Raw genomic sequence first — 19,724 nt, 5'->3', positions numbered from 1 at the left:
TCTTTGGCGTTCATTTGTTATTTCTACATCTCCATAATTGATATAAGTTGTTCTTCTTTTTCTCCATTGACTGGTGACACATTAATTGGTGACAAACATATGACTACAGTTATAAAAAGTTATTGGCTACTTCTAAAAAACGCCCCCCCCCCCCCCCCCAAGAAAAACAAAACATTGGGTCAAAAAGTGAGACGCTTTCTAACTGACCGATGCTCACTAAGTCAGTACAGACACGAGCCCCACGACTATGGTGCTCCTACACCAGACATACAATTTATTGTCACTTCACGGTGACGATTTTAGCGAATTTGATTGGGCTTTTATCGTTTTCTTTTTGCAGAGGGGCTACATATTCGTGCATTATGCGCCCGAGTGCAGTCATTCAAATTAAAACGATACCGTAGGTGGCTCATAAATGGTTTTAAATACATAAAGCGACATGCCGTAAACAGCACTAAAATTTGTCCAAGCATCACAATTTTCACCGGTTCTTATTTTTAATCGATGCCATTTGCCAACGTTGCTTAATGTTTCGGTTGTGGGTTTTTTTCCGGAACCGGTTCTTTGTTTTCATCGTTCAGAGTGCACCTGGAGTTTTCCCAATGCCTTCTCGTTAAAAACAAACCGCTCGTCCATTGTAACTAATGGGCATCGTGGAGCTGTCTTTGTTTTGCTGACGCTCTGCAAATACTGAACATCTCTACTGTCGAAATTGAAAACATCTGAAATTTCTGATGAGGATGCAATGCAACTGCAGCTGCCTACGAACAACCAGTTGCCTGGTGTTTGGTTGCAAAATAGCGATTGATGCTTTTCAGCGTTGTGTGTTACACTTCATCTGTCAAAACTCTTCAATTTGTCATCGACTTTGGCACACGCCTACTGAAGCTAAGTGAATCCGAAGCCCCGTCGCTGACATTCATTTCGCAAACATGTGCCGATCGCTTTGTTTGTGTCGGCTTCCTCTCCGACAATTAATTGGTGAGATGTCCGTCGGTCCGCGCGGCGATTCCCGCTTTGAAGTCGGAGCGTGAAAACACGCGGGCCGATTGGGAGCCGGCGGCTGTGACATTCCCGGCGCGGGCCGACTGTCGCTGTTTGTATGTGTGTGTGCGCGCCTGACCTTCTAATTGGGACCGGTGACAATGGACGGACGTTGTTAGCGCCGGCCGGCAGTGAGCCTCAGTGGCTGGCGACTGGGTGTGAACTGGCGGAGGACGCGGTCACGGCGGGGCGAGACGGTCGAGCCGGAAACCCCGGTGGTAGGTATAACTTCTGGTGAGCCTGTGAGAGAGAATTCACAGGATGCGGGGCTACAGCTGTTAGCAATATAAGCCCAAATACTGCAAATAAGCTCGGAAATTTTGGCTAGCAGAGGAAGTAGCTGAGCTGAGAGCTCCTGGGGCCTGGGGCCGTATTCACGTCGATCATTTTCGTAAGAATTTTCTTACGCACGACCTACTTCTTACGAAAATTTGGTATTCACGTCGACAGCAAAAATATCTTACGAATAAAAAAATTCTCGTAGATAGCTTGCGATTCACGTCGACCTTTTCTTAAGAATTCTCGTAAGAATGTCGTAAGTGCGATTCACGTCGTGTCATCTTAAGAATTTCTTAAGTTTTTCGTAAGAACATAATGTTAACGGTATGGTGGACTTACGAATACTCACCGAGCTGTCGTAAACTGACGCAACGATAAATCAGTGCAGTAGGCTAAGACTAAAATGACGAATTATTTTAAGAATTGACACTAATGGTTGTCTGGACTAAGAATGGCTGTTATTATTGAGCAAAATTATTACCAGCGAGCGAGTGAAGCGAAGTCTTTTCAATAAAACGGGAAAATATCAGTATGAGCGGCCCGGCCCGGCCTGTAATGCTTTTGGAGGCCTATATCTCATCAACCGCTGGACTGATTGACTTGTGGTCTTTTTGTTGGGCCGCCCCATCCCTTCTAACCCGCAATTTACTATCTTGATGCATCTAATTGACCATCGTGGCACGTGCCACGTGAGAAGTCAAGGGCGTCCAAGCTTTTTGCAGAAGTAGCGCTTTTGAGACTACCAATTTCTCAAAGTGGGCTTATATCTCAGCAACCACTGCATTAGGACGTTTGACTTGCGGTAATTTTTTTTTAGGGTAGCTGCAGCCCTTCTACTAAACATCGGGTACTCTTGATTCATGTGAGTGACCACCCGCTGCACGTGCAAAGTACAGACAGGTGTCACGTTTGTTCTTATTACAATAACTCGGCAATTACCGGCCAGATTGAGTTGAAACTTGGCATGTGGGTAGGCACCTACCAGGAAATCCGTTGTCATATGTCACGGTTGAGGTGCTACTGCACGTGCGCACGAGCAGGGGTCGCTTCCAGATGTCGAGAACGCCTGGACCGTTTGCACTCAAACTTGGCACACGGTTATAGGGACCGGTGCGAAGGGTGCCGGGCAAAATCCAGTTTGAACCATTTTACACGTGCGCACGTGCAGGGTGCCGCTTCTACATCTCAAGAACAGCTGGGCTGATTGCGCTCAAGTTTGGTCAGCGGCCAAGCCGATCAGCGGCCAAAAGGCTGGGGGGTCTTACGGACCCCCCAGTGGTGTAACGTTCTATATGTATGGGGGTACAGGTGCTTCCCCATCCACTAAAAGTGCATGTCCATCAATGTCAAGAAATAAGGCACCTCATACAGAAGTTGGGCTTGCCCAGTAGAAGAGGGGCGCCCCCAACACTTAACAGTGGCGCATTTTTGGAACAGTTGGAAGTCCTTCGCCTTTCTGTACAGTGCATGTGTGGGGGGCTCACTCGCGCGCTGGCTCGTTTGTCGCCCCAAAAGGCGTCTTGCTGGTTTGACTAAAATGAAATGCACAAATGCATGGATAGTTGTAGAAAAACACGGAACAAATAGTGCATGGACGCGTTTCGATTATTAAATCTTCATCAGCATGACATAACCACAAAGAAAACAAGATATCTTGTTTTCTTTGTGGGTATGTCATGCTGATGAAGATTCAATAATCGAAACGCGTCCATGCACTATTTGTTCCGTGTTTTTCTACTTGTCTCTATCAATTATATACAATGGATAGTTGTGTAAATCCCTACAAGGAGGATCCCTAAATCTCAATGATTAAGGCAAAGGTCAATGCACCAAACGCTTCTTACGAATTTCTTAGGATATTCCTACGAATTTTGACGTGAATACCGATTTTTGTAGATATCCAGACATTTCGTAAGAAAAAAACTTAAGAAGTGTCGACATGAATACCAAATTATACTTACGAAAGAAAATTGACTTACGAAGTCGACGTGAATACGGCCCATGGTCTAGTAGACAAAAAACGGCGCTACAAAACTGCTATCTCGGATTTTCATAATTTTGGGGTTTTGACCCCAAAAAATTCAAAAAATTGATTTTTTTTATAAAAAAGATGATGAAGATTTAATAATCGAAACGCGTCCATGCACTATTTGTTCCGTGTTTTTCTACTTGTCTCTATCAATTATATACAGTGGATAGTTGTGTAAATCCCTACAAGGAGGATGCCTAAATCTCAATGATTAAGGCAAAAGGTCAATGCACCAAACGCTTCTTACGAATTTCTTAAGATATTCCTACGAATTTTGACGTGAATACCGATTTTTGTAGATATCCAGACATTTCGTAAGAAAAAACTTAAGAAGTGTCGACATGAATACCAAATTATACTTACGAAAGAAAATTGACTTACGAAGTCGACGTGAATACGGCCCCAGGGGCCGTATTCACGTCGACTTCGTAAGTTCTCTGACAAGAATGTGTATTTCCCTAGACCGCTCGGAGGTGTGTGACAATAGAAAAGAATAAACGACTACGAATGTGATTAAACATCGTCAGTCTCGAACTTTCCTAAGTTATTTATTTTCCCAAGGCGATGGTGTATTGTTTCCTTCGTTGAGTGACATGGTTTCGTTATGCTTGCATTTGAAATTAAAGTAACCTTTTCGTCAGCTATTTGATTTAGGTAATGTCGGCTGCAATTTATTTATTGTCTGATGTTTACTGTCAGCGTTGAATTCAATGGGACGGGAAATGACTAGCTTAATGTCTTTTTTTCCTAGCCTAATTCAGAAGATTCGATAAATATATTGCACTGTTAGATTCATCAAAAAATTTACTTCTCTCGTTCGCTGTATCTGATGCTCATAGTTGGATCAAAGCTACCTTTTTGTTCACACCAGGCTGATTCCCCAATCTCCACTCCTGCGAATTCGCAGTGACCGGCGTCGCAGCTCCAGGTCGTGCGTCGTTCATCATCGTTCGTTCGTTCGTTCGTTCGTTCGTTCGTTCGTTGTCGTCGTACTTTGTGCGTCCCTCTTGACTCAGCGGCGCTCCCGTCGACCCTGCGCACAGTCGCGTGCCGCCGGCGACTGTCGCGTGCTACACTCGGGTGGGGACAGCCGCGCCGACTCACCCAGCCAGTGCCAGAGTTTTAATTATACCCGTCCGTGGCAGGTGTTTGACAAAACGCAACCGAATTTATAACGGTGTAATTAGGTGACTGGGTGAATGACTGTATCGCTGGCCTAGTTTCTGGCTCAGGAGAAATAGGGTTGTGTTATCGGCAAGTGCGTATGGTGGAAATGTCCTTTATGAAGTTGCTGGCAAATTTTCCGGCAATGATGCTCAAACATAAGTGGCTATTTTTGGACACTTCCACGCGCTATCTTGTAGGCCTATTCTTTTAAATGCATCTTCGTATGATAATAGGTCGTGCTCAGCGCATACACTGGGTACATACGAACGGTTTACACTTTACTGCCTCACCAGCCGATCTTTTTTGTTTGGTGGTTGGCCGTTATACGTCGCAGGATACTGGCGCTGGTGGTCGGCATATCAAGACTTCCGTCGTCTCAATTTCACGTCGGTGGAATGGAACTTCATTCCCAGCTCCCATAACCCAATATGACATGACATCTTCTATCCCAGCCTGTCGCCGGACGAGCTGAGAGCCATCCTTCCCAGCCGGTTCCCATTTACAGCCCAGTGCCGATGGTCTCCGGCCGGCCGGGCCATCCATTGTGTTCGGGTGAGACGGTGTGGCCCCGCGGGGCGTGTCAGGGCCCTTCGGCGGGCCATCACAGCCATAAAACGATCCACCGAGCGAATTCGCCGGCGATCGGAGTCCATTCAAGGTTCATCTAGTTCTAGTCCATGAGAACAGACTCTGCTGAGAAGAGAGTACTGGCGCCGTCGAGTGCGGTGGTAGAAGACTCGCGTGGGAATAGGACGACCTCCAATACTTATGTAGTTTCGGCTTCCACGTAAACGCAATTATACGTTTGTGTCAAACTTTGAGTGTTGTAATAAGATGACTGTCCATTCTGTCGCTACCACCATCTAAATTATGTCACGTAGAAACCAGGGTCACGTCAAGGTGAGGTCATAACGACACCTTTTTTTTAAACCCCACATTTTTTCTCCGGTGAATTTCAGACAAGTTGGTTAGAGACCTTCAAAAAGGTACAACTCACTCGATTTTTCTCACGTTTGTCTGTCTTGGCAGATAAAGCAATACCAGAACAGGCCTACGAACACACATATTTAATCAGGATCGGACGATTGGACACTAACCCTCGCCCCGTTGGGGGGGCCATTTTGGCCCCCCCCCCCCTGTGGTTTTTCCTGAATAGCAAGAAAACGGCGGCGCGCAGCGCCGCCAAATTTTCAGTACCTTCCCGGGCATCAATTTGACACTTTCACACCAAATTTCAAGTCTTAGGTCACCTTAGGTCAGGAGTTATTGAGGTCAAACTGAGGTCATGTTCGAGCAAAAATGAGCAAAAAACATGCAATCTTGAAACGCTCACCAAATCTACAGTTATCAAGCAATTTCAAAGTTCTTTATATGGTCTAGTAGACAAAAAGCGGCGCTACAAAACTGCTATCTGGGATTTTCAAAATTTTGGGTTTTTGACCCAAAAATTCAAAAAATTGATTTTTTTTAGAAAAACTAAAAAAAATCCAAAATTTTCCGAATTTCGGAAAAACCGGAATATGTGATAGTCCCTGCGCTCTTCTATATACATACCAAATTTCAGATCGATATCTCGTTTTTTGGCCAAGCTATAGCGAAAAAACTGTTCAAAAATGATGACGTCAAATTTTTGAACTCAATTTTTAGCGATTCTAGACCTCGTACGGCAAAACAAAGACCACCATTGAACTCCCCGTGACGAGCTGCATCGATTCGATACCCATTTTATGCAAAAATATCAACTTTGAAATTTGACCTAATTTGACCTGCCCTTGACCTGACCTTGACCTGACCTAGACCAAAACGTGACCTAAACTGGCCCCAAAGGCTCCCTGACCCACATAATCGCATTTGTCATGTAAAATGGACCATAACACATGTATCACACGACACTTTCATATTGTGACCCCCCAGTGACCTGACCTCTGTGACCTGACCTGGTATCAGTGACCTCAACTAGCAAAATATGTGTTTGAAGAACATTTCCCCATCGATGATTTTCAATGAAATGCATTTTACTCGATTTTACAACGCATTTCTTGAAATGCCTGTAAACGGTGAAAATTGGACCTTTGACCTGACCTGTGACGTCATCGGTTTGACCTAGGTCAATAAAATTGGGTCACAAGGTCGTTCCCTGATAGGGCTATCCAACACCGTTTGCCGCTTGTCGATAGGTTGCGTGGTTCTCGAGATCTTAGGGGGGAGGGCCAAAATGCCCCCCCCCCCCCAACGGGGCGCGTTGCTCGGCAGAGCCCAACGGGGCGCGGGTTAAAGGTAGTGTGCCAGCTTTCCTGGACCGTATGGAGTTAATGGCCCAGATAAGGAGAACCAGATTTTTAGAACTTATCCATACCTTCAAAACTCATGGAAACGTCTTAAATTCTTCAAATTTTGAGTACCCCAGTGCGAAATTCGCCCCGACGGGTTGTCGGTCGTACCCCAACCACATTTCACACCACTATGAACAATAAATGCACACACTGAAATCGCTATTACCGATATGCTCATCCAATCAAGTTTCGATAAACCCGTTCATCATCATCTCCTGCGGTTTCGAACACGCCTGTTAGGTGGTGCGGTAGACCGCGCCCAAAGCCAGGGCCCCGGTAACGTGAAGTAGCCGAGTCGGGGCAGCGTGCGCTGACCCAAGCCGGGGTCGCGCGTCCTCCCGGTGTCATGTGATAGCCCGGGGCTGCCCGCGGGGATGCGGTAGACCGCGCCCAAAGCTGCGGCCCCGGCTTGGGTCAGCGCACGCTGCCCCGACTCGGCTACCTCACGTTACCGGGGCCCTGGCTTTGGGCGCGGCTTCTGCTCATACTTTGTAGTTTGTGGTGCGGTGGTGGTGCGTCGGGCCGCGCGCTCTGACTTCGGCCAAGAAAAATGCGTCAGCTGATCATTGTCATTTCTGCCACTTGCGTGTGGTGAAATGGGGTTATAACTTAAGAGACGGCTTTTTCATATCAATTATTTTACATAAAATCATATTTCAAACCATAAATAATGTTCGACAGCCAAGTAAAAGAAACAATACCAATACAGGCTTACAGTTTAAGGCTCGACATTGTGTTGTCTACGATTAGAGAGCTGATAACTCATTCCCGTACGTCGTAACTCTATAATGACCTTTGCTTATTGTCACATGTGCGCCGCATTCGCGATTGTTGCCGACGCCTGTTTGCAGGTCAGCCCACTACAGTTGTTATACATATCGAAAAACCGATAAACTTTTAGGCGAAAAAGGCACTATTCCAGGCCCATTTTTGATTTTGTTTGCGATATTAGGTAAAAACAGAAGCTTCTGATCCTAGGAAAAATAAAATGGGAAATCTTCCAAAGGTGGCACACTACCTTTAAAAGGAGATCTTTCGTGCCTCCCGGAAACTCACGGGAGAGCAGATGTGGGGTTTTTAAAAAAGTGTCGATAAATGGTATTGGTCACTGTGGTGCTAGTGAGGCTATCGTAAGGCGAATCGTCAAATCCTGGTAAAAGTTCAACATATTTTACTTAGTGCAGCGTAGATGGTTGACGTAAACGCATACACGTGTGAATAATGCAGACCTCATCCCATTCTACAGAGCTCATCTGTTTCCAATCAGCCGCCGGGGCCAATCACCGAACTCCACCCACATTACTGGCAGACAACACTGGCAACCCCTCTGGGACAGCCGCAGCCATTCTCATCTCGACAAATAATTAATTAATTACTCCGCACAGAAGGGGACGAGGCCGTGGTCAATAGCCACTGTAACAGCCGGCCCGCCACCCGGGACCCCGGGGCTGATCAGCTCCGTGGCCAGAGAATTAGAGTCCTTGGCTACCAGCGACGCACAGCATCCACTATTAATGACGGCATATTCTGAGGGAATTGGTTTCTGGAGATGCAGTTTATATGGTGCTCTCCGACTCGGAGATTACGTTCCCAGATCTACCGATGCACATTTGATATCGGTGAGAGGTCGAAGTATCAGCGATTCGGTGTCCGAATTGAAAAATCAAATCACACTGAGTTTGAGACCGTTGTATTCGTGGTCTGCTAATTAGAAAAATAGAATATTTTGTGTGATTATGCACGTTCAAAATTCGAACTACATTAATGTTAAATCGGTACAAATTACAAACAGTCGATGATTTTGCATTTATCCACGGATAATGTATGGTGTGCCATCTTGCACGTCAATTGCCTTGCCTAGTTATAATTTCAAAATTATATTTTTACAGTTGAGCTGTGCCGCCTTGGCCCTTGCACATTTTGTCTAAGGGATGCTGTGCCGCCTTACACATTTTGCCTAAGGGATACTTGCACCACCCTACATATCCTGTCTAAGGGATGCTGTGCAGCCTTACACATTTTGTTAAAGGGATGCTGTGCCGCCTTACACATTTTGTTCGTGGGAGACGCGGAGACGGGAGTTACGGGTGTATTTAAAAGGTCACTAAATCACCATGGTTTCATATCAACCGTAAATTTACTACAGTGATGGTTCATCCACTGTCAGTTGTCACATTATTTACAAGTTAAAACTACCACTCACCTTTAGTTCCCTGTCGTTCTGTGTGACGGGTCCGTTTCAGCTAAATGACTCTATCAAGCCCGTTTGGTCGATATGATCCCTGCCTGTGAATTCAAGTTGGTGACGGCCCTGGTGGCGCAGTCGGTTAAGGCGTCGACCCGCGGTGCGGGCGGTGCCGGGTTCGGGTTCGATTCCCGGTTCCGCCCGTTCCGCGGGCGTCGTCCCCGGCTGTGTCACCAGGTGTGGGGTAGGCTCCCACTTCAGCCGTAGCCTGGGGGGTGGGGGAACATGGGCCAGGAGGAGGAGGAGCCCTCCTGTAAATGGGCATACATGAGCCCGTTGGAGGGAGGCCTGAATAAATAAAAAAAAAAGAAAAAAAAGTTAATTCTGTCAGAGGATATAAAGCTTTCATGTGGCGCTATTCTCCCCGAGTCCAGTGATGTAGGTGTGCGAGTTACTAAGACGTCGGTCGTCGGCACATAGAAGGCCATGCGAATTATGATGCCAGTGTCTGTTTTCGCCGCTGTCCAGCTCTCCAAGTTTACATCGATGAAAGGTAGCAGCAAGGCATGGTTTGCAATGTGGCCTGGTGCTTCGTTCACGTCCCTCCTGGGTCGTGGATGCCTACATTGGCGACGTATTGTTGTTTATTTTCATTTGTATGTCCATTTGTACCTTCATTAATTTGGACGTTATGTATTTGCATTTATGAGCCAAAAGCAATTACGACACATCAAACGAAACGCACTCATCCAACACGTACTGAACGTTTAGTGCGCCCACCATCAATCCGTTTGCACAATGGCTGCCATTCAGCAGCAGTAGAGACGGCAATGAATGCACCAAACCGCACGCCCCACGCAGCCGCCTGAGCCCTGGCGGGTCTGTCACCTTCAGGAACCGATGACCGAGTGGCCGGTGGCGCAGGGTGGGCGAATGGGCACCCGATCGGCGGCGACCCCCGCACGGAAGGTGACTGATGGTACTGCGCGAGTTATGAGGTGTCGCGGCTCGATGGATCCCGGCGAGAATGGATAGGGTGGTGCTACCAGTGCGTGCTATATTAATGGAGCTGAGTAACGTCTATAGAGGTCATTTGTGGGGTGTAGATATGTCGTTATCGCTAGGCAATGTGACTTAATGGATTTCTCATGCAATCATCAGTTGGTAACTGCTGCCACAAGCACCCCGCCAGGATCCATCATGCCCCAAAATATATTACTCCGAATGTTGATGCAACTGTTGTTTGCTCGCCCCTATTTCTCATCATCAGTGTCTGTGCTTATGAAACCCGTGCCGCCGAAAAAGAAAAGCAAACATGCACATCAGCTCCACACTACTGACGCCACATCTATGCCGCTGACGATATCCTATCCACATCCGTTCTGGCTGGTGACCTATCGAGCGGGTCCACAGGGGCGCATACCCAGCGCGTGGCCAGGTGGGCGTCGGCCGGGGGCGCCCTGCTGGACGCCCGCGGCCAGGTTCGTCCGCGGCGGTCGATAGTCGAGGGCTGAGTCACCTCTGGTCTGCCGTCGGCGCCGCGCACACTCGACGGTCGATACCGGCCTGATGCATGGCACTGAACCCGCCGCTCAGACGGGCAGACTCGCAGACAGCGGCAGAGCTGGGATGAGAGTTGATAGGAGCGCTGGGAACGGGACTGATTAGAGATTCCCCTGTGTGCGTGTGAATCTCCACAGGTGCGGATGTGGCAGTATATTGGAGATTGGCAGGAGGGTTCTCGATGTGGGGACGGCACGGCTGACAGCGCTATATCATTGGTTATTTTCAGTAGTGTCTTATTCAAATCACGCTGGCATGACCGGAGCATTGACGTCCACAAGTTCAAGCGAGCAAGTTCGTTCACAATTTGCATCGTCAGCCTATCTGAATAAAAAATCGTGCCATTTTATTTTATTGACTAACTGGAAAAGTGGCCCCAAAACGCTATAACTGTCTATTCGGTGTTATGCACGTTTTAAGATTCGCCTTGCAATTCGTCGAATCGGACATTTGTCGTTTCCGCGATGTTGTCGGCCCTCGTGGCTGAGCGGCGTCCATTTAAGTGCATCTGGAATTGCAATGCATGCAGAATATCTGATGACTGCCAGAACTGCATATGCCGCGTGCTTTCAGCCCGGGATATTCGTCTGGAGATCAGGCCCCCGAGTCCCACTGGCGGCTCAGTCGGTTCCTGGGAAACGGCAGAGGTAGGCATTTATGTCGTAGCCCAGACGGGTGGTACTGGAACGTTGAAAAATGTGAAAGATAGTGTTGCCTTCGCAAAGTGGTAATAACTTAGGTATATTAAAGCTCCAATTTAAGCAAGTAAAGCTTGGTACTCTTTTAGTCTTCATGAATGCTTTTTCCGCTTGTCATATTCAGCAACATTTTTATGAGTGGATTGTCGTCATTCATCCATGGCTTGTCATTCGACACGAGTTATTTATATCTACTTATTCATTTAAACATCAAACACAAGAAGACGTTTTTGAGACTGAGCTGGATCTCACGAGGTCCAGGCGCCAGGGGTTTAGTTTTTCTACCCATGCTCTCTCAAAAGTGCTATGCAGTACCCAGTACCTACCCGCTAGCGCATTCCACCGTGAGTCATTCCAGCACCAATCTCGCCAGCTGTGTCAGGTCAACTCTCAAAGAGCGTCTACTGACGTCACTAAGTATTATAAATACCACACTCAATGGCAGCCTACCGCCTGATGCAACACCGGCTCTGGCAGACTGACTGCTCCTGTGCCCAGTTGGTCCCGTGTAGTAAGAGCTACCGTGTCCCCAATTACCGTCTTTGACTGTGGGCGAGCCAAAAATCAGTCCAGCGTCATCACCTATGGCAGACGCTCACCGACGACCGGCCAACTCCCGGTAGCGGGGTTTCGTCATCCGGGTGTCAATCCCGGGACCAGAAGACACTCTGGGTCGATGAATGACCGTGGAGAGATCCTCCGTGCCGCCCGTGTCCCGTTGGCTTTGGTCGTCCGCCAAACGGAAGGTGGGTGATCGATCAGGGACATCGCGACTGACGTAACCGAGGCAGGACGAGAAATAAACGCGTCTGAAGTGGCTTCGTAACATAACTTCATAAATGAATACCTAGATAAATAAGCCTTTTATATTGCTGAAAAAGCAATTGGGCCCTATCACACCAAACGTCGAACACTTTTGTAGCAGTGACCTACCAACGCCGTTTAACTGATCGTGACAATTAACGAACTCTGGGAAATGTCGAGAAAGCTCTAATAACCGTTATTCGATTTCAAGCAGCATAGAAAGCCCGCAAGGGACTGTTAAAGGTGGTATATTATTGCAAGCAATATTTACAATAGGTACCGCAACCCGCAACAGTGCGTATGGCGGTGCAGCATCCTCGCAGGCGAACAGTGTATGGCGGTACAGCATCATTACAGGCGAACAGTGTATGGCGGTACAGCATCATTACAGGCGAACAGTGCATGGCGGTACAGCATCCTCACAGGCAAGCTATGCATTGCGGTACAGCATCACCGCAGGCAAACAGTGTATGGCGGCACAGCATCACCGCAGGCGCAGTGTGTAGGGCGGTACAGCATCACCGCATGCAAACAGTGTATGGTGGCACAGCATCATCGCAGGCGTACTGTGTATAGCGGTACAGCATCACCGCATGCGAACTGTGTATGGCGGCACAGCATCCTCGCAGGAGTGCAGTGTACGGCGGCACAGCATCATCGCAGGCAGTCCATGCATTGCGGCACTGCATCATCGCAGGCATGCCGGGGGAATCGAAGAAAACTGAGTCAAACTTCTCCACTCACTCCGAAAAGTCAATTTTAACCCAGCGTAAGTTGAAATTACCAGCAGCTTAGGTGTTTAGCCCTTTCTAGAAATCAAAACGAATCCACACGCGGTTTTATTTCCTTATTATCATCATTGTCTCGAATCTGTTACAGCTACTTGTGCATCAGGTGTGTCTCACTCTTGATAATTTTGAGACCAAAAACTGCTACCGGAGCAATAACGACCATGCTTAAAATTAAGTCTCACAAGTCACAGATATTTATAGTGGGCACCCCGTTAAAGCCCAACATGGAAACCAATTTTAATAATACCTTTTTTGTTATACGTGGGTTATTACATAAAGCATACTTACCTTCTTAGCTGTTACCCAAGCCCTTGGCAATTAACACTTAAGGCACTGAGGTACTGACAAATTACTTCAGGAAGTGGTGACTAGTCCTGTTTGCTCCAATAACCTCTGGTCTCTCGTAATGGCTGGATGTCGTGCGACAGAGCGACTCGGCCCGCTCTCGGACCCCTGGGTCACGCTGATGTCCAGTCAGCGGTGCAGCCGGGCGGCGGCGGCGGTCACCTAAGTGGCGAGACGATGACGACCGCTGATGACGGCTGGTGATGACGGTCGCGCCGGTCTCAGGACGGGGAAAGTGGGTGATTGGGAGCACCCCGGGCGGCGGCGCCGGTGGTTCTCCCCCGGGGTGGGGCGGCCAATTACACCGTGACCCCGGCGGCACCCGTCACCAGCGCTGGCTCGCCGCATTACTGACTTATCGGGAAATTTAACTGGCAATAAGCATGAGGATTTACTTAGGTCGCTGGAAGGCGTCAGATCGAATGGGGTGTTGACAATTTTAGGAAACATGAAGCCTGACTTTGAGCACGTCAATCGCAGCGCCGGAACGAAATTTAAAAACCGACCATTGTCCATCGATTTTGGTGGGTATCTATCCTCGTTCAGTCTCAGCTGAGGCGCGAGGCTGCCAGTGGCGCCTGAGCCTCAACTTTGTCTCCAGCCCAGCTCCCACGACGCACCTGACCAATATCAAAAGTGGACGCCGAATCAGTGTTTACCTTCAGAGCCGAGGCTCAATTACATTTGTCGACAATTTAGCTTCGTAAATCTGCTCCCCTTGACACTTATTGGTCCGAGTTCAATTTAGTGGCGCATTTCGTCCCGGCTCGAGATTGATTCTTGCGGCCGGAGGTGCTTGGGGCGACCAACCAAAGCGAAGAGACTCTCGAAATCGAATAGCCGAGTTGTGCGGCTTGTATAGCGTGCGGTGTTTGGGTCCCTGGAACCCTCCCCTGCTCCAAGGCCACACGGAGCGGCGGGCCGCCTGCGGCTACTCCGTGAGTAGTGTTGCGCTTGGCCGCCAGAGGCGCTGTAGTGCCGGCACGCCGTCGCCGGCCTCTACCGTCGCAGCAGAAGCGGAGTGTCCGTCGGAGGTGTGGGTTGTTGGCGGTCGAGGCGCGTTCTCGAGTGGTGTTCGCGTGGGTGCCGCCGTGTATTGTGAGTGACTGGGCATTTTGCGAAGAGAGACGAGCAGTGAGTGTCGTGTGAGGTGTCTCAGTCCCCTACGAATCGTGATCAAGTTCTTCAGAGGAGTGAAATCTACTCGGCACATGTGCGCGTCGCCACCGGCCGCTCCAGGCCGCTGCTCTGAACAGGTAGGTCGTAGGGGCACAATGCCGACAGTGGACACTACACCGGTCTAGGCTTCAGCTCGAACCAGAGCGGCGAGGTTGGGGGGCGAGGGGGGGGCTCACGGTGCTAGCGGGGGCGGCAGAAGTATCGTCGGCTGGCGGGGGCGGTAGGGGTGTGTTGGTGAGGCGGGGGAGGGCTCCAGGACTGCTGGCGCCAGCTCACATCGATCGGCCGGCATAACGGCCCTATATTGCAGTCCTCACCGCCGAGCGGCCCGCCGTGGAGCAGCGGTCGATGGCAGCAGTGGGACGAGGGTCGGTCAGCGGACCAAATCGGAGCCACCCAGCCCTCACTGGACCACCGGTGGACCAGTAGTGGACCACGGTCCCGTCACCACCGCACCACGAGTGGTCCCGAGTCGGCACAGATGCGCCACAAGGCCGCTAAGTCCGCTCAGAAACATTCGTAAATACTCAACTCCCTGGAAATACTCAACAATCAGATAACGTGTCGGCAGTTGGCACTCGTAAGATTTCGTACATGACGAGAAGACAAATCCGTGTATCGCTGAGAGACATCTTAATGTCATCTGTCTAAATATAATTCATGTGTTTCGACTAAACAAGAGACAGATCCGACTAATCGGTGTAAAAAGACCACAGAGAGACGAGAACAAAGCTTTCACGATTGATTTAGTTCGTCGTCCATTCGAGCCCCGATATTGATCTACTATCTAGTAGTTAATGATGTCGTGGATGGTCAAAACAGGCGGGTCGCTTCGGTCGACTAGATCCTGTCCGCCTTGCTTTCGGCATTTGTTCCACGCTGAAAGGGATGATGCCCAGTCACCCAGCTAACCCTCTATTTCGTGGCCGGTGGACCGACCGTCGATGTCCTTCGGATTCAGTCAAACTGATCGATCTGGCGTCCAAAAAGGCTCCATTGAGGGGCTGTGGAGCGGTCTCCATTCACTGGGGATGGGTCGCAAAGGGCAAGGTGCGCTGCGATACCATCCAGCTGGCACAACTTTCATAGTGAAACGGAGAATGTGATGCAGAGATAGAAAGGTAACATGAGATAACCAGCACAAACATTTCTCGTCTAGTATGGAATGATTTTGTTTGTTAGCACTGTGTTGTATGTGTCATATCATGGCCGTTTACTTGTACCGTCATCATTTTTAACCAATTATATGCGGCTTTCGACGCGCTAGTTAATTGCCTTCACAAAGTAACCTGACAGCATTGAGGAGGCGGTATAATTGTTTGCCAAGTGGGTCGCAGACAGCTGAAAACCAGTCTGTCCTCGGAGTGGCTCAGGGCAGGGCCCGCTGTCACCTGTTACACCAAATCCATCACGGAGTACAAACGTCTCCAACCGGACGGGCTCGGTCGTTTGCCCTTTCACCCTGCCGGCGCGCGGCTGTAAAACCGCCGCCTGGCGTGTCCGCTGCCGTCGTCCGCCGTTTTCAGACGCTCGGTCTACACTTTACTGGCAGTGTGCCATTGATGTGGTTCGTTATGACGTACAGACGGTCTAACAGTAGCCATGAGGTGAGAACGAACTGTTAACAGCGGACCCGGCACAACAGTGGGACGACAAGAACAAACAGTGGACAGTGCGTGAGAGCTGACAGCGGGCAGCGGGACCTGAGACAGCGAACAGCGGGAGAGCAGAGAGTGAACAGCGGAATGCACACCACAGCTCTGCTGCCGCTCACTCGTCACAAATCTCGCCGTGTTTACTCACAGTAACCGTGAGCGAGTATACATTCGGGCAGCGCGGGGCAGAGTAACAGGCAGTCCCCCTTCGGTGACATGGAGTAAATAATTACGGAGCGAGCGAAGCGAGCGTAGTCTTTCCTTAGATTAACAGAAATTTCTGAGTATGAGCGGCCGGCCGGCCGGCCGGCCGGCCGTGCGGACGCTTTTGCGAGGCTTATATCTCAGCAACCACTTGACCGATTTACACGCGGTAATTTTTGTACGGTAGCTTCATTCCTTCTACCAAGTATTGGACTATTCCCGATGCATGTGGGTGACCCCTTATGCACGTGCCACGTGCAAAACGAAGAGGTGTCAGTTTTGTAATTGTTGCAATATCTCGGTAACTACTTGGCCGATTGCGCTGAAAGTTGGCATGTAGGTAGGCACCCACTAGGCACTGCATATCCATGTGCCAGAGTTGGGGTGCTGCTGCACGTGCGCACGTGCAGGGGTCGTTTCCAGATCTCGAGAACGGCTGGACCGATGGCGCTCAAATTTGGTACACGGTTAGGGACCAGTTAGTAGGGTGCCATGCACAAGTCAGTTGGGACCCATGTTGCACGTGCGCACGTGCAGGGTGCCGCTCCCAGATCTCGAGAACGGCTGGGCCGATTGTGCTCAAATTTGGCACATCGCTAGAAACCGGTCAGTAGGGTGCCGTGCTAAAGTCAGTTGGAGGTACCCCCTCGAAATTTCGCACGTGCAAGACTCACCCTCTCGCTCGCTCCGTTGGTCGCCCCAAAAGGCGTTATACTGGTAAATATGACCCCGTGGGATCAGTGGGTGTCCACCGCTTGCGACTATGACGGGTGGAGGTGGGGGGGGGGGGGGACGGAGAGGATTACAGGGTTTCTGAGGTGACGATAGGTGACCAGCAGGTGGTCGTGACCCCACGGCGGCTTCTGTTTGAAGCCGGACGATGACCGGAGCTCGCTCTGCATTAAGCTTAGCCTTAGACCAGGTCCCAGTAGGAGAGCAGGCCGATCCAGCTGTTATACGGCCCACAACTCTCTACCGCTCCCGTAATTGACTGCAGATATAGCCGAGCTCGACTCCTGGCTCGCTTTGTGTTCGGCTGACTTGCTGCAACTCATCACGATGATTTAACTCAGCAATCGTGTTGCGAGTCAAAGGTCATCGGCCGACTCTTGTGCCTCCAGTAGCCTCTACCACGACCCACAACACACGAGTTACAACCGTGACCGTGGCTGGCCACTCCGTGCGCTTCGCTCGAGCTGTGACCTGTCAGCTGCTCGGCCAACCTGCCCCGCCTATACCCACCGGACCAGCAGGCCGGGCGCACACCGCTACCCCGTGGTTGTGTGATCACTGATCAGTATTCCGGCGGCTGCAGCGGCCAGCCGGTGCCTGTCCCCACCCCGACCTCCGCGACCGGCGCCGGCCTGTTCTCGCGCAATTACTGCCCTGATTGGGCCGATAGCGGCGCCACCCAGACGCCACTCGTCGCCGCAGCTCCGTCGCTGCTCGCCGCGCTCCTCGGTCGTATTATTGGATTATGCAGGCAGCGGTGCGCGGCGGGACGCGTATTGCGGAGATATTGGTCGGGTCGGTGACCACGTCTGGGGTAACACGTGCTAGACGTGGTGCTTATTGAAACCGTCCTGAAATCGAGGAGTTGGAGAGCTGCTTTCGAGCTATTATTTATTTCTATACTTTACACTTGAAGGTGTTTCATCATAAACTCATATATGCTAGGCAAAAATATACACGTTTTACTTGGGTATGAGGTGTACGAGTATAGGGTAAATGTGGAGAATGAACCTGTTTCTGACAAGTTGCGGTCAGTGTGTCGACACGGTCATTTCCGGCAATTTCCTTCCCTTCGTCTCCTTCTCCACGGGTCGCGCAGCCTGTCGGAGATGGACCGACCGAGACGATTCCCTCAGATCCTGTCATTAGTCGTCGTGACCGTCGGTCACAGCGGGGTCGCCGCCCGCCCCAGAGCGCTGGGAACAGGCCCGGTCCGGTGTGGGCGCGCCCTCCCCGACCAGACTCGGATGTGACCTGAGCGGTCATTATGGCCACTTTCCGGCGATGGGACACAGTGTGACGACTTAATTACGGCCGCACTAATTGTCAGCGCAATCAGTCGGACTCGGGTGGGGAGCGTTTCCATGAGGAGAGCTGGGAGGGGGGGGGTCGTGCCCTGTGCTTTTCTTTACCTGCGCAGGAAATGAGGACATTGAGTGTTTTTTTTGCAGTTTTTTGCGTGTGTCAGGGAAGAGACCAAGTCGAGCTTATTGTTGCTCTAAATTAGTTAGAATCGCCTGCTACCAGTTTTTCATCCTCCCTTCAAGTCATTTCTTTGTTGCTACTGTCTCCCTTCATTTCAATCTCACGCTCACGCATTGTCTGTTTATTTTCACATTTCCTTCCGCTTCCATTTCCACCTCCCAAGATCCCCATTTCATTTCTCGCCTCACATATTGCATCTCGCAATCGGCAGTTCGTTGGAATGGGGAGCCAGAGCGTCTGCCTTTCCCCCGCTCCCCACTGTTTTACAATTGCTGTCTGCTCCAAACGCTCGTCGGAACTTCAAAGACAATGCGGCTCTCGGCCGGTGAGACGGAGACGCTGACAAATGCCGACCGGTTAGTTTTATGTGCCCTGATGACGGAGTTGGTGGCTGACACGCCAGCGCTGCGGTCAGGAGCGGCGTCAGGAGGCCGGCCGGGACTCTCACCGGTCGGGACACCGGTGTTTTGTCTGCGACATGAGGAGGCGTGTCGGCGTCTGTGTCTGACCTCTGCCGTGCCCTCTGACCTCGGTGCCCTGGCGCTCGCCGGCGCGGCGGGCGGTACCAGTGTGTAATTCTAGTGGCACGAGGCGGAGAGGGCGCTCTCTAACAGACGACAGGCGCTCTCCAGTGCTTCTGAGAGGAGCTGTTCGGTGGCACGGTCGCTGTGTCTAGTTGTTTGGCCGTTATTCGTTTGCCACACCACATTTTCTATGTTGGCTGTGGCTCGGTTGCCCTTGCAAGAGTTCGGTTTGAGGTGGCGCCCCGCATTGTCTTTTGTGTGTTGCCGGACATTTCCCCTGGCACACCCACCCTTGACGGCTGGCAGCCAGACAGTTGCGGGAGGTCTAAAGCTTGCACTGCGTCCTAGATGCACATGCATGCTCTTAGCACGTGTTAGTAGGGCGTCGGCAGTGTGTTGATGGTAGCTGACGAATAGACAATGCATTCTTAGCGCTATCCTCTGACATAAGCGAGTGTTGAGAGCTGCCAAAGTGCCCTGTGTGCAACAGTTGTTGATAGTTTTTTGCTGGAATGCCAAGCATTGTTCAATGTTCACTGCAGCTCACTTTTTTGGCTGGCCATCCGGCAGCGGCAGTTGGTAGAAACAAGGTGCTAATTCTCTGACAGGCCTCTTGAGCACGCGCTGCCTGTGTCTGCAGTCTGCACCGGTTGCTCGTTGTAGTGAAGGAGTGTGGTGGGAACCAACTGGCCAACATTCTAAGCTTC

At 50.3% G+C, this 19,724-nt stretch overlaps 1 protein-coding gene across 2 annotated transcripts in view; it reads left to right on the top strand.

Annotated features, from left to right (window-relative positions):
• Window positions 1-14,242: 14,242 nt before the first annotated feature.
• LOC122369355 (vang-like protein 1) overlaps window positions 14,243-19,724 on the top strand; it is a 45,728-nt gene continuing 40,246 nt past the window's right edge. Inside the window, exon 1 of one of the 2 annotated variants that reach the window (XM_043344036.1) lies at window positions 14,243-14,494. The gene's annotated coding sequence lies outside the window, so the exon portion shown is untranslated. The remainder of the gene's footprint in view (window positions 14,495-19,724) is intronic. The other variant, XM_043344035.1, reaches the window with a different exon arrangement.

The sequence above is a fragment of the Amphibalanus amphitrite genome, unplaced genomic scaffold, assembly GCF_019059575.1.
Source record: "Amphibalanus amphitrite isolate SeventyFive unplaced genomic scaffold, NRLGWU_Aamphi_draft 001027F_arrow, whole genome shotgun sequence".
NCBI classification, from domain to species: Eukaryota; Metazoa; Arthropoda; class Thecostraca; order Balanomorpha; family Balanidae; genus Amphibalanus; species Amphibalanus amphitrite.
The sequence above is the reverse complement of the archived record's forward strand: the minus strand, read 5'-3'. Positions and strand labels throughout refer to the sequence as shown.